The sequence below is a fragment of the Danio rerio genome, chromosome 11, assembly GCF_049306965.1.
Source record: "Danio rerio strain Tuebingen ecotype United States chromosome 11, GRCz12tu, whole genome shotgun sequence".
Classification (NCBI taxonomy): domain Eukaryota; kingdom Metazoa; phylum Chordata; class Actinopteri; order Cypriniformes; family Danionidae; genus Danio; species Danio rerio.
Window position 1 is genome coordinate 14,353,673 of NC_133186.1, and position 10,485 is coordinate 14,364,157.

A 10,485-nucleotide genomic window follows, 5' to 3' on the forward strand; every position below is an offset into this window, starting at 1 on the left:
GCTGTGGTTGCCAGCAATCTACTGTTTTTTTTACAGTCAACCGCCATAGTTTAAATTAACAGTATATTACTGTTAAAATACATTTTCACACTGTGTTTTTACCTCTTACACCTTTAACTCTTTAAACCCCAGAGCAAATACCTCAGTTTTAATTAAAGAATTTTAAGATTCCACACTACTGTGTTCAAGAAACATGGAGCAAAGCTGAAGTAAATGAATGATGTTCATGTTGTTTTTAAACAAAAATAAAAAAACACCTAAATTGAAAATTGTTGATTTTCAATAAGAAGGGTAAGGAAGTTAAAGCAGTCAGTAATTAGTGAATCAGCTGTTGTTTGTGGAGTTGTTTAAGGATCCTCCGCTAAGACTGAAGCTGCGGTCACACTAGCGTTTGTGTGTACGAAATTATGTCATACAGCGCTGTGAAAAGGGGCAGGAATAAACAAGATGATTAGACATTTAAAAAAGTGAGCAATTTGCTCCATGTTTTAAACTTTTGTCCAAAGAGGTCATGTTTAGATCCTCGATTGGTCTCACGCAGTCAAGTGATGTGACTTTGCAGGCCTGAGTTCACCAAGCTTGAACTTTGCACCACAGCAAATTGCGAAACTTAACGCATGACAGTGGCGGTTCTAGACCAGAGTAACTGGGGGGGCCGGGCAGGGGCCACTTCTACTTTTAGGGGGCACACTTTAACATACATCACAAACTATTTAAACAATTAGTCAGTCATTTTTTATGCATCACTCTGCAGTACTCATAAACATTCATTCATTCATTTTCTTTTTGGCTTAGTCCCTTTATTAATCTGGGGCCGCCACAGCAGAATGAACCACCAACTTATCCAGCATATGTTTTATGCAGAGGATGACCTTCCAGCTCCAACCCATCACTGGGAAACACCCATACACTCATACACCTTGGACAATTGAACAAATTCACCTATAGCTCATTAGTTTTTGGACTGTGGGGGAAACTGAAGCACCCAGAGAAAACCCATGGCAACACGGGAAGAACATGCAAACTCCACACAGAAATTCCAACTGACCCAGCCGGCACTCGAACCAGCGACCTTCTTGCTGTGAGGCGTTTGTGCGACCCACTGCGCCACCGTGCTGCCCTGTCTTCATAAATAAGCTAATTAAATAACTTAAACTCGAAAATAATCTTCAGTGTTCATTTATTTGACAAGTAAATTTGTATTGTAGGATAACACATTTCTAACATTCAAGTACAGCAAGGCACATTTTTATACCTGTAAACTTTAACAGGCCTACAGTTGAAGTCAATTTTTTGCCCTCCCAATAATTTAAAGTAATGTTTCCCAAGTGATCTAAATCAAATCAAGAAGATTTTTACAGTATTTCCTTTAAAACACAAATAATTAATCTGGAATCAAAATAAGTGTTATTTCTTATAGTTTTTTTTTTTTTTAAATAAAAGCAGTTTTAATTCTTTTTAAAAAAACAATTTTAAGTCAATTTTATTAGCTCCTTTAAGAAATAATTACTGTATATTTTATTGATCATCTACACAACAAACCAGTTATACAATAACTTAACTAATCATTCCAACTTTCCTAGTTAACATAACCTAATTAAGTCTTTAAATTACACTTTAATCTGAATCAAAGACTAACCCAACAAACACATTTACGTTGTAGCGATGTCTGCACAACGTTGTATTTTTTCAAAGGCAACGTTGCCGCTTACGTGCTCGCTACATTGTCACAACGTAGAAATGTAAGACGTGAGAAGGCTGTAGCAACGTTGTCGTGCGACATTCAGCAACCGCGAGGCGGCGTTCTTACTACTTGTATTAATATTTTTTGTGGCAGTTTATCAATACTGCCTAGAATACAGGATAAGCAGCAATTCTTTTCCAGTATTGCTTAATATGAAATATTGTTCATTTATTTTTCCTATTTAATTTAACAACTGCATGTGTAAACTTTAAAGTGTTTAAAATAACACACAAATGAATATAATCAAACTTTTTATTATATATTTCACAACATTTAATACATACAGTACACATCAAATTTTAAGCAAACAGTATAAAGTTTAGATTATATATATATATATATATATATATATATATATATATATATATATATATATATATATATATATATATAATTAAACTAAAGGGTAAACAAACAAGAAAAGTAAACAAGAAATCATTAAAATGTAAATATACATATAAATAAATATATAAATTAAAATTCAGACACTGGGCAGTGAAGCTCTGGACTGGAGAATACAGCAGACCGGGGAGCGCAGCTGAAGACCAGTCGTAGTTGTTGGTATGGAGAAAGCAGTCAGAGGAAGAAACAAATCCAACAGATAATCCAGCTTCAGAGATCCACAGCAGACACAAGTCAAAATAGGCAGTGAACAAGAGAGGACAGATGGAAACGACTATGACTAGCAAGTTATTGAAGTTTCAGACATTTATTGTAATTTCATTATATAAAATCTCCAGTGAGTAATTATGTAGCCTACTTTATTTTAATGCTTTAATAATATATCATATACCAAAATTACATACAATTCAATAAATTTAGAGATACAGGGAAAACAGGTTTGAGTTAACAGAAGTCAGAGTTAGTCTCCCAATACTTACTTAAATTATGAGAAGAGAAAGAACAGGCCCTGTAGTTGTGGCGTTGCTCGCTGTAAATGGAATGTTAAAATTAGTGTCATTTCAATAACAGCTGTACAAAATAATAAAGTAATTTTTCATAAGCATGATCTATTTTCCACATTATGAACATGCTGTTTTAGGTAACAATACTACATTTATTATGATAGTAAATAGAGTAGTATACTTCTTACCTCATTCAATTATTCTTTCCATAGATCAGGAATTACAGCAACACTGATCTGAGGTGAATTCAACAGCTGAAAAAATTCTGAAAGACAAGTTACATAAGTAATTTGAAAACAACAGTGAGTGGTTAAACAATAGAGTTTTATGCAACTTACACATACTTAAAATCCAGAAATTATCAATAGAAGATTACCTCCATGTGAAAATAGCCTGTTGAGCAAAGAAACGAGTGGGTTTTAAATAAAACATCAAAAGATAAATCAAAATAGAAATTTAGACTAGCAGACCTTTTTATTAATATCTATATTAATCAGGCATATGAACATCAACTTATATACTTTAACTTATAGGGATAGCTCACCCAAAACTGACAATTCTGCCATTTAGCCTCATCCTTTATTTGATCCAAACTTATTTAGCTTTTTTTCTGCTAAACAATAAAAAAGATGTATTAAATAAAGCTGGAAAACTGTAACTATTTAATTAGTGTTTTCTTACTATGAAAGCAAATGCTTACAGTCTTTAGTGTTCAATAGAATAAAGAAACTTAAAGGTTTGGAATCACTTAGGCTATTATTTACAGGGCAAATAATTTGTGAGTACATATCATTTTTGAGTGAACTGTTCCTTTAACGGGACGCAAACTGCACAGAGATGTTTTGTTTTTAAAAGTTATTTTGTGTGTTTTGTAAAAAGTGGGTCGGCTCGTGTGATAAAGTATCATACTGACTGATCACTATGGATATGGAAAAAACTGAACTTCAAAAACATTATTTTCCATTTGACTAAAGACTAAGCGTAGGTAAATAATCAGGAAATGTTTTATCGAGAGATTTAACATAATGATTTTAATGTTGTCGCCGTCCGTGAACGGAATGCTAAAATGTTACTCGCTCGTAATAACTTCATTACGGCTTTTGTGTGTGTGTAATGTTGGAACAGATTGTTGTCGAAATCGTAGGTTTGTTTGAATATTCACGATTTACGTATCTTATTTAGCAAGAAGAAATAAAACAATACTCACGTCTCCTCGGTCGTTGATGAATGAGACGACGGCTTGTTGAAATTTAAACTGATTCAGCTGTGACCAGTAAATGTTGTACAGTGGTTGTCCACGCCACCTAAGCACAACCTAAAGTATGCGGCCCTCGTGATGTTTAAATGGCAACCTTATGACATCGTTGTGACAACGTTTAGCAACAACGTAGAATCCTCAACCTTTTTGCAAGGTTGGTACAACGTTGTAGGAAGGTCGCTACGTTGAGGCAACGTTGTGTGTTTGTTGGGAAAGGGACTTTGTATACAACTATCTTGCTAAATAACTAGTAAAATATCATGCACTGTCACCATGGCAAAGGTAAATAAGTAGTTATTAGAAAAATTGGTTAGTTAAACTATTATGTTTAAAAACGTGTTGTAATAAATCATGTCTTGATGACTTGTGCTTTATGTCATGTCACAACTGAAATCAAAAACGAATGAAGGCAAAATTAAACGAGTTGAATACTATGACTTAATTTCTTTTAATTACTTAATTTCTTTGACTTTAATACTAAAGACTGCATTTCCTAACGTAAAACTATGTATAGTCAATTTCTGAATAATAATAGCCCAGGCCCGGATTGGCTAATCGGGAGGACCGGGAGAATTCCCGGTGGGCCGGTCCATTTTTTGGCCGCGAGGGCCGGTGTCCTTAGCTCCAGAATCTGTTGCTCTCAGCAGTCACACTTTTTAAATGTATTTATTTATTTACTTGACCACAGTTTTCTTATTCATTATTTTACCGCAGCTCTGCTCTTTTTATATATAACCAGCCTGCAGGTTAATGATGATATAACTCAGATGAGTCACCTCTCAATATTTAACTGTTGTGGTCCAGTGGTTAGCTCGTTAGATTACGACGCTGCCGACCCGGGTTTGATCCCCGTCTTAGTATGTTATTATTTTCATTTTTATTGTTAAGACATGTAATACTGTTAGGATTGTTGAACATTTAAAGTTCTAAAGCAGCTGTTTTCTCAAAAAAAAAGACGTGATAGTGTCATTAGAAACTGAATAGGAAATGACCTTATTTTAATATAGTCAATCGTGAACTGAGGTGGGCCGGTCTGAGGCTTGAAACTCCAGGGCTGAACAGGAGGCCCACTCCGGCCCTGTAATAGCCTCTGCATAGCCGAGCACTTCCTATAATAAAAGTTTTGAAATCACTATTGAAAACAGAATCCTAATATCATCAACAATGGACATTTTGGTAGTGTTTCACAACATAAACATGACTGAAGTTGAATCGTTTTACTACCTGTGTCAATTTGGGGTTAACTTCTGACAAATGCGGGAAACTGACGTGCGCAGAACCGTCACTGACAAAGAGAGAGAGAGAGAGAGAGAAAGCGCTGGAAAGCAGCGAGAGCGAGTGTGCGCCATACGACTGCGCACGACACTGAGAGCGCGCTCCCCCGACGGCTGATCTCGCTTCTCCGTGGCGTTTTGACACAAAAATACGCGTCCAAATTTAGGGGGGCCAGATGGGGGGCCAAGCTTGTTGACCCCCCCCCCCAGATCTGCCACTGACGCATGACCCTGCGTTTCCGGTCTGACGTATTCGCATGTGTATGAATGAAAGTCTATGGGGAGAAAAGTCAAGTGTGACCGCATCTTAAAAGTGTTTTATTTTTTTTTATTTTTTTATTTAATGCAGTAACTGAAGTCTCTGTGTTTCTCATTTCTCTTTCCTCAGTGATTGTGATTATTAACAGCAGGTGTTCATCAGGGTCTGAATTCACTCATTAGTGTTCATTAACTTTGTCAGGTGAACTGTATTAGTGAACTAGTGTACATAATAGTAAACAAGGGTGCATAATAGTAAACAAGGGTGCAAAATAGTAAACAAGGGTGCAAAGTGTGATTTCAAACGCTGACTTAAAACGTCGAATCTGAGCTCTGTTAACTCAGTTTTCTGCTTTCTTGAAAATGTTACCCAGAATGCACTGTTTTTAACAGAACATTACTGTTTTAGTGAAAAAACATTATTTTACTGTAGAATCTAACTGTTTTTTAACAGCATTTTTTACAGTGTGGGTGTTCTCCTAGACTGGCCTTAGTCACCAGCTTTTATAAGGGTGGTTTTGTACCCAGCCTCAGGAGCTGAGTTGAGTAATGAAAAAGTTATTTTCCCATAGGAAGATTTATGGGCCTTTGTTCTGAACCGTGGTGATTTGCATCTGCATTCTGGGTGTATGCTGATGCAGAAATGTTTAAAGTTTCTTAAAATGTTAATATGTTGCACACATACTAACATAAAATGTAAACAATCGTTCAGTACACTAATTTAGAGACATCAAACATGAACTGTCTATGATCTGGTTTAGCTGTGGTAGAGATAATCATTGATTGCAGGAGGATTAAAATCATAATATTAATACAGGAACAACAGACTTATTGCAAAACACCTGATTCAACATAAAGAGAGGATAAAGGTTTACATTAAAATCATAAAGCAAGGAGCATATAGGAGCTTTACTATGTTTCTGTCCATTTCTGAGTGCATGCCTTTGTGTCGTAAATACTACCTTCCCTGCAGGCACATGATGTCAACATGATGTCATATTGACGTTGTACTCCAACGTCCCCAATGCTGAGTTGACGACTGAACACGACATCAGGCCGATGTCAATATACAAATTCCAACCTAAAATCGACAAAATATCAACATCTAATCATGTTACACCTTGACGTTGTGTGGACGTTATCACCATGACATCTATTAGACATTAGATTTTGGTTACTTTCCAACACAACATAAAATCAACCAAATATCAATGTCAAAATAGCGTTCTCTTTAGATGCTGGTTAGACATTGAATTTTGGTAACCTGACACCATGACCTAAATTTACACTTAATTTAACGTCTTATGATGTTGTGTGTCTGCTGGGTTGGAGTCATATTACACATCCAGTTTATTTTGGGTAAAAGACGTTAATGGTGTATTATTTGTTGAACAAAGCAAAATAATTATGTGTCTGATTGGCAAGATTTGTTACAAAGATACAGCTTTAAGAATAAATGTTATGCGTATAGCCTTTAATGTATTTTTAATTTCAATTTTTTGAAATAAACATTTACCCAACTATAAAACTTTCCACTGCTCAGAAACCTGGTAATGTTAAAATGATTGAAAATAGTGTATTTTTAGAATAATTTTCAAAGAGTATAATTCCCTGAAATATATGTTTTAAGATATACACTCATTTTACATCAGCGTTTTAACATTTCAGTCACTGTCTCATAACCTTCAAAGATTTACTTTCTTATGGGTCATTCAAGACACTAATTTCCTTTAGGAATTAACACACCCTTTCAAACCTCTTGAGACTGCTTATTTTCTCTGCTGAGTATCAAATGTTTGTGAAATTGACAACGAACAAGGGCACTCCACAGCCAGGGAGTTATCTGTTAGGTGCAGACATGATTTAAACAATGGCAAAGTCTGCATATGTGCTCTGTCTCTCTCTTTTTTCATCTTGGAGAGATAAAGTCTTTCTTTTAATTGGTGTTGTCCTGTGTTGGCTTTCGTATCAAAACACAACCTCCCTCCCTGTTAATCTCACATCATTTGCTCTGCTGTTAGACACATAGTTGAAAGGTCACTGGATGCTCACTTATTATCAGAACACCTTCTGAGACAAGAATACCTCTGTTCTGTGTGTTGTCCTTGCGCTCCAGGCAAACTCAGATCAGTTGATCACACACACTGACCAATATGCGGTCTCGAGGAAATTGGCTGGGTTAGTTGTGCTCCAGAAAAAGGTTCAGCTGACAGCTGTGACTGAGGGGCTCCTAATGAGACTGTGTTTGTGCAAGCTGGTTGATGTTGCACAACTACACAATTACATACTTCATAGAGCCCTTGCGGAAGAAATAAGTTAGTATGATTTTGTGCGTGATCACTTTGCAAGAGTTTCTCATATTCTTATAGCACATATACAGTTAACCTGGATTTAATGTCTAAATATACAGTTTGATAGCAAATTACTGTAATTATTTTAGATTTTGGGCATTACTTATGAAATTTGTAAGTAAATTCTACTTTGCAGGCACAATTGAGTGTCTGAATAACTTTAAAGGTGCAGTAAGATTTTACTCTTCTAAAGAATAAAGTACTATAATGCTAAGTGAACATATTTGTTCATCTAAAAATTGTTCATATTAATTCATCTTATTCACCTTTAGTGTGATTTGCTCAGTTCCTAATAAGGGACAGGTTTAAGTTTGGGGTTTGGGGGCATGCCTCCTTTTAAAAATGTAAAATTTTTATATGAATGAAATTTGTACAAATTGGCCACGTTTCTTACAATATGTAAAACACATTATGTTACCTCATGAGATTGGGCTGGACTTCCAGAGGACAGCAGCAGCTTGTAAAATGAGACACAGATTCAAACTTTTGAAAAAGTGACAATTAATTATTTTTTCATTTACATACAATATAAATATTAGGTGAGGCAGTGGCGCAGTAGGTAGAGCTGTCGCCTCACAGCAAGAAGGTTGCTGGGTCGCACCTCGGCTCAGTTAGCGTTTTTGTGTGGAGTTTGCATGTTCTCCCTGACTTTACGTGGGTTTCCTCCAGGTGCTCCGGTTTCCCCCACAGTCCAAAGACATGTGGTACAGGTGAATTGGGTAGGCTAAATTGTCCGTAGTGTGTGTGTGAATCTGTGTGTGGATGTTTCCCAGAGATGGGTTGCGGCTGGAAGGGCATCCGCTGCATAAAAAACTTGCTGGATAAGTTGGTGGTTCATTCCGCTGTGGCGACCCCTGATTAATAAAGGGACTAAGCCAACAAGAAAATGAATGAATGAATGAATGAATATAAATATTACAAATGCAAACTTTATCGGAGCAGTTAACATACAACTTATCTGGGCAGTTTACAAGCAACTTTATTGAATCGTCATTGGAGGAGCCTGTGAAAACAACCCTCTCCAATATTTTTAATTTTTACTGCAATACAATACATATATCATTCCGAAATACGGTTCTGCACCTTTAAAGTCAATATGAAATGGAAGTCAAGTTTTTCCTTTTTACTCTGCCACAAAACCAAAAATAAACAACCCCCTACTAACAAAAGGTGAACATCCAACTAGATACATGGAAGACAAGAAACATAGCAAGACAAAACGGGCAACATCAACAAACAACACAAGACAGAGAAGTAAATAGACAAGAAACTAGGAAAGGAGGGAGAGAGGGAAAGGAGCCAAGACAAACAAGGGAGGGAAGGGAGGGCAAAGCTAAGGAGGGACAAACGTTGACATATGCTATCAATGTCTTTTGTAGAAATGCTTATTTATGCTTTCATGACCTCTTGGTTAGACTTTTGGAATGTATGTCTAGTTGCCCTGTACACCTAATTTACAAACTTCAATCGGTTTAAAGCTGCTAAAGTGCTTTCTAGAACTAAGAAATATGATCATATTACTCCAGTTCTTTCAGCATTGCATTGGCTACGATTACTTATCATAAAGATGTGTAATACAATTAACCTACACAGCCCAGAATGGCCTATCTTCCCAGTATTTGAGTGAGCTCCTGATGTATTACATCTCCTCATGTTCACTATACTCAATTAATTCTGGACAATTCATAATTCCTACCTAGATCAAATCGGAACTGCTTTCTGAGTGGGGGTGGGGGATGTTTGGGCTTTTAGCAGTGACATTTACATCACACTGAACTGATCTGAATTAAACTAAACTACAACTTTGACAGCTGGTTTGCTTGATTTATCTTCCTTTTTGAATCAATCCCAGAAACAATTTTCTTCAAGAATATTTAAAAAAAAAAATCAGGAATGTCACATAACACAGAGATTTTAGGCATCACAGTGGCTCAGTGGTTAGCACTGTTGTCTCACAGCAAGAAGATCACTGGTCTGAGTACTGCCTGGGCCAGGAGGCACTTCTGTGTAGATTTAGCATTTTCTCTCCATGTTCATGTGGGTTTCCTCCAGGTGCTCCGGTTTCCTCCACAGTCCAAAGACATGCAGTTTAAGTAAATTGTGTAAACAAAATTTGTAGATAACGGCTCTCAATATGGATTGCTGCAGTCTCAAAGATTAAGAAATGGCTTTATAACCCTTTGTCACGCAGGTCTTATTTAATTGATTTCTTGATTGCAGGCAGGTGTTGCAGCTATCAGGTCTGGGTATGGTGAGAAATTGAACTTAGGTGTAATAAACCAGAGGTAAATGATGTTTTAACAAGAGTTCTAAACACTTTTTCACACAAGGCTAAGTAGTGTTGTATTTTGTTTCCATTAATAATACAAACCATAATTTTTAAACTGCATGATGTGTTTACTTGTGTTATTTTTGACTACTGTTTACATTTGTTTGATGATCTGAAACATTAAAGTGTGACAAACATGCAAAAAAATTTAAATAAAAAAATAAATCAGTAACTTATCAGTAATCTTAACTGGTCTTAAGCTGCGGTCACACTAAAGTTTGTGTGTGTGAAATTCTGTCGTACTGCGCTGCGAAAAGGAGCGGGATTAATCAAGATAATTAGGCATTAAAAAAGGAGCGATTTGCTCCATGTTTTAAATTTTTGTCCAGAGAGGTCATGTCATCGATTGGTCTCATGCAGTCAAGT

The 10,485-nt window shown here is 36.2% G+C and overlaps 1 long non-coding RNA gene across 8 annotated transcripts; it reads right to left on the reverse strand.

The window, feature by feature from the left end:
- Positions 1 to 2,228: 2,228 nt before the first annotated feature.
- On the reverse strand, positions 2,229 to 3,966 carry LOC141376569 (uncharacterized). Of its 8 annotated transcripts, none has more exons than XR_012387087.1 (6): positions 3,857 to 3,966; positions 3,194 to 3,259; positions 3,026 to 3,042; positions 2,838 to 2,914; positions 2,626 to 2,675; positions 2,229 to 2,354 (listed from the first exon to the last, which is right to left on the reverse strand). It is a non-coding gene; the product is annotated as an uncharacterized lncRNA (long non-coding RNA). The 8 variants fall into 8 exon arrangements; XR_012387086.1 differs by having other exon boundaries at positions 2,988 to 3,042; XR_012387085.1 differs by having other exon boundaries at positions 3,194 to 3,262.
- Positions 3,967 to 10,485: the final 6,519 nt, after the last annotated feature.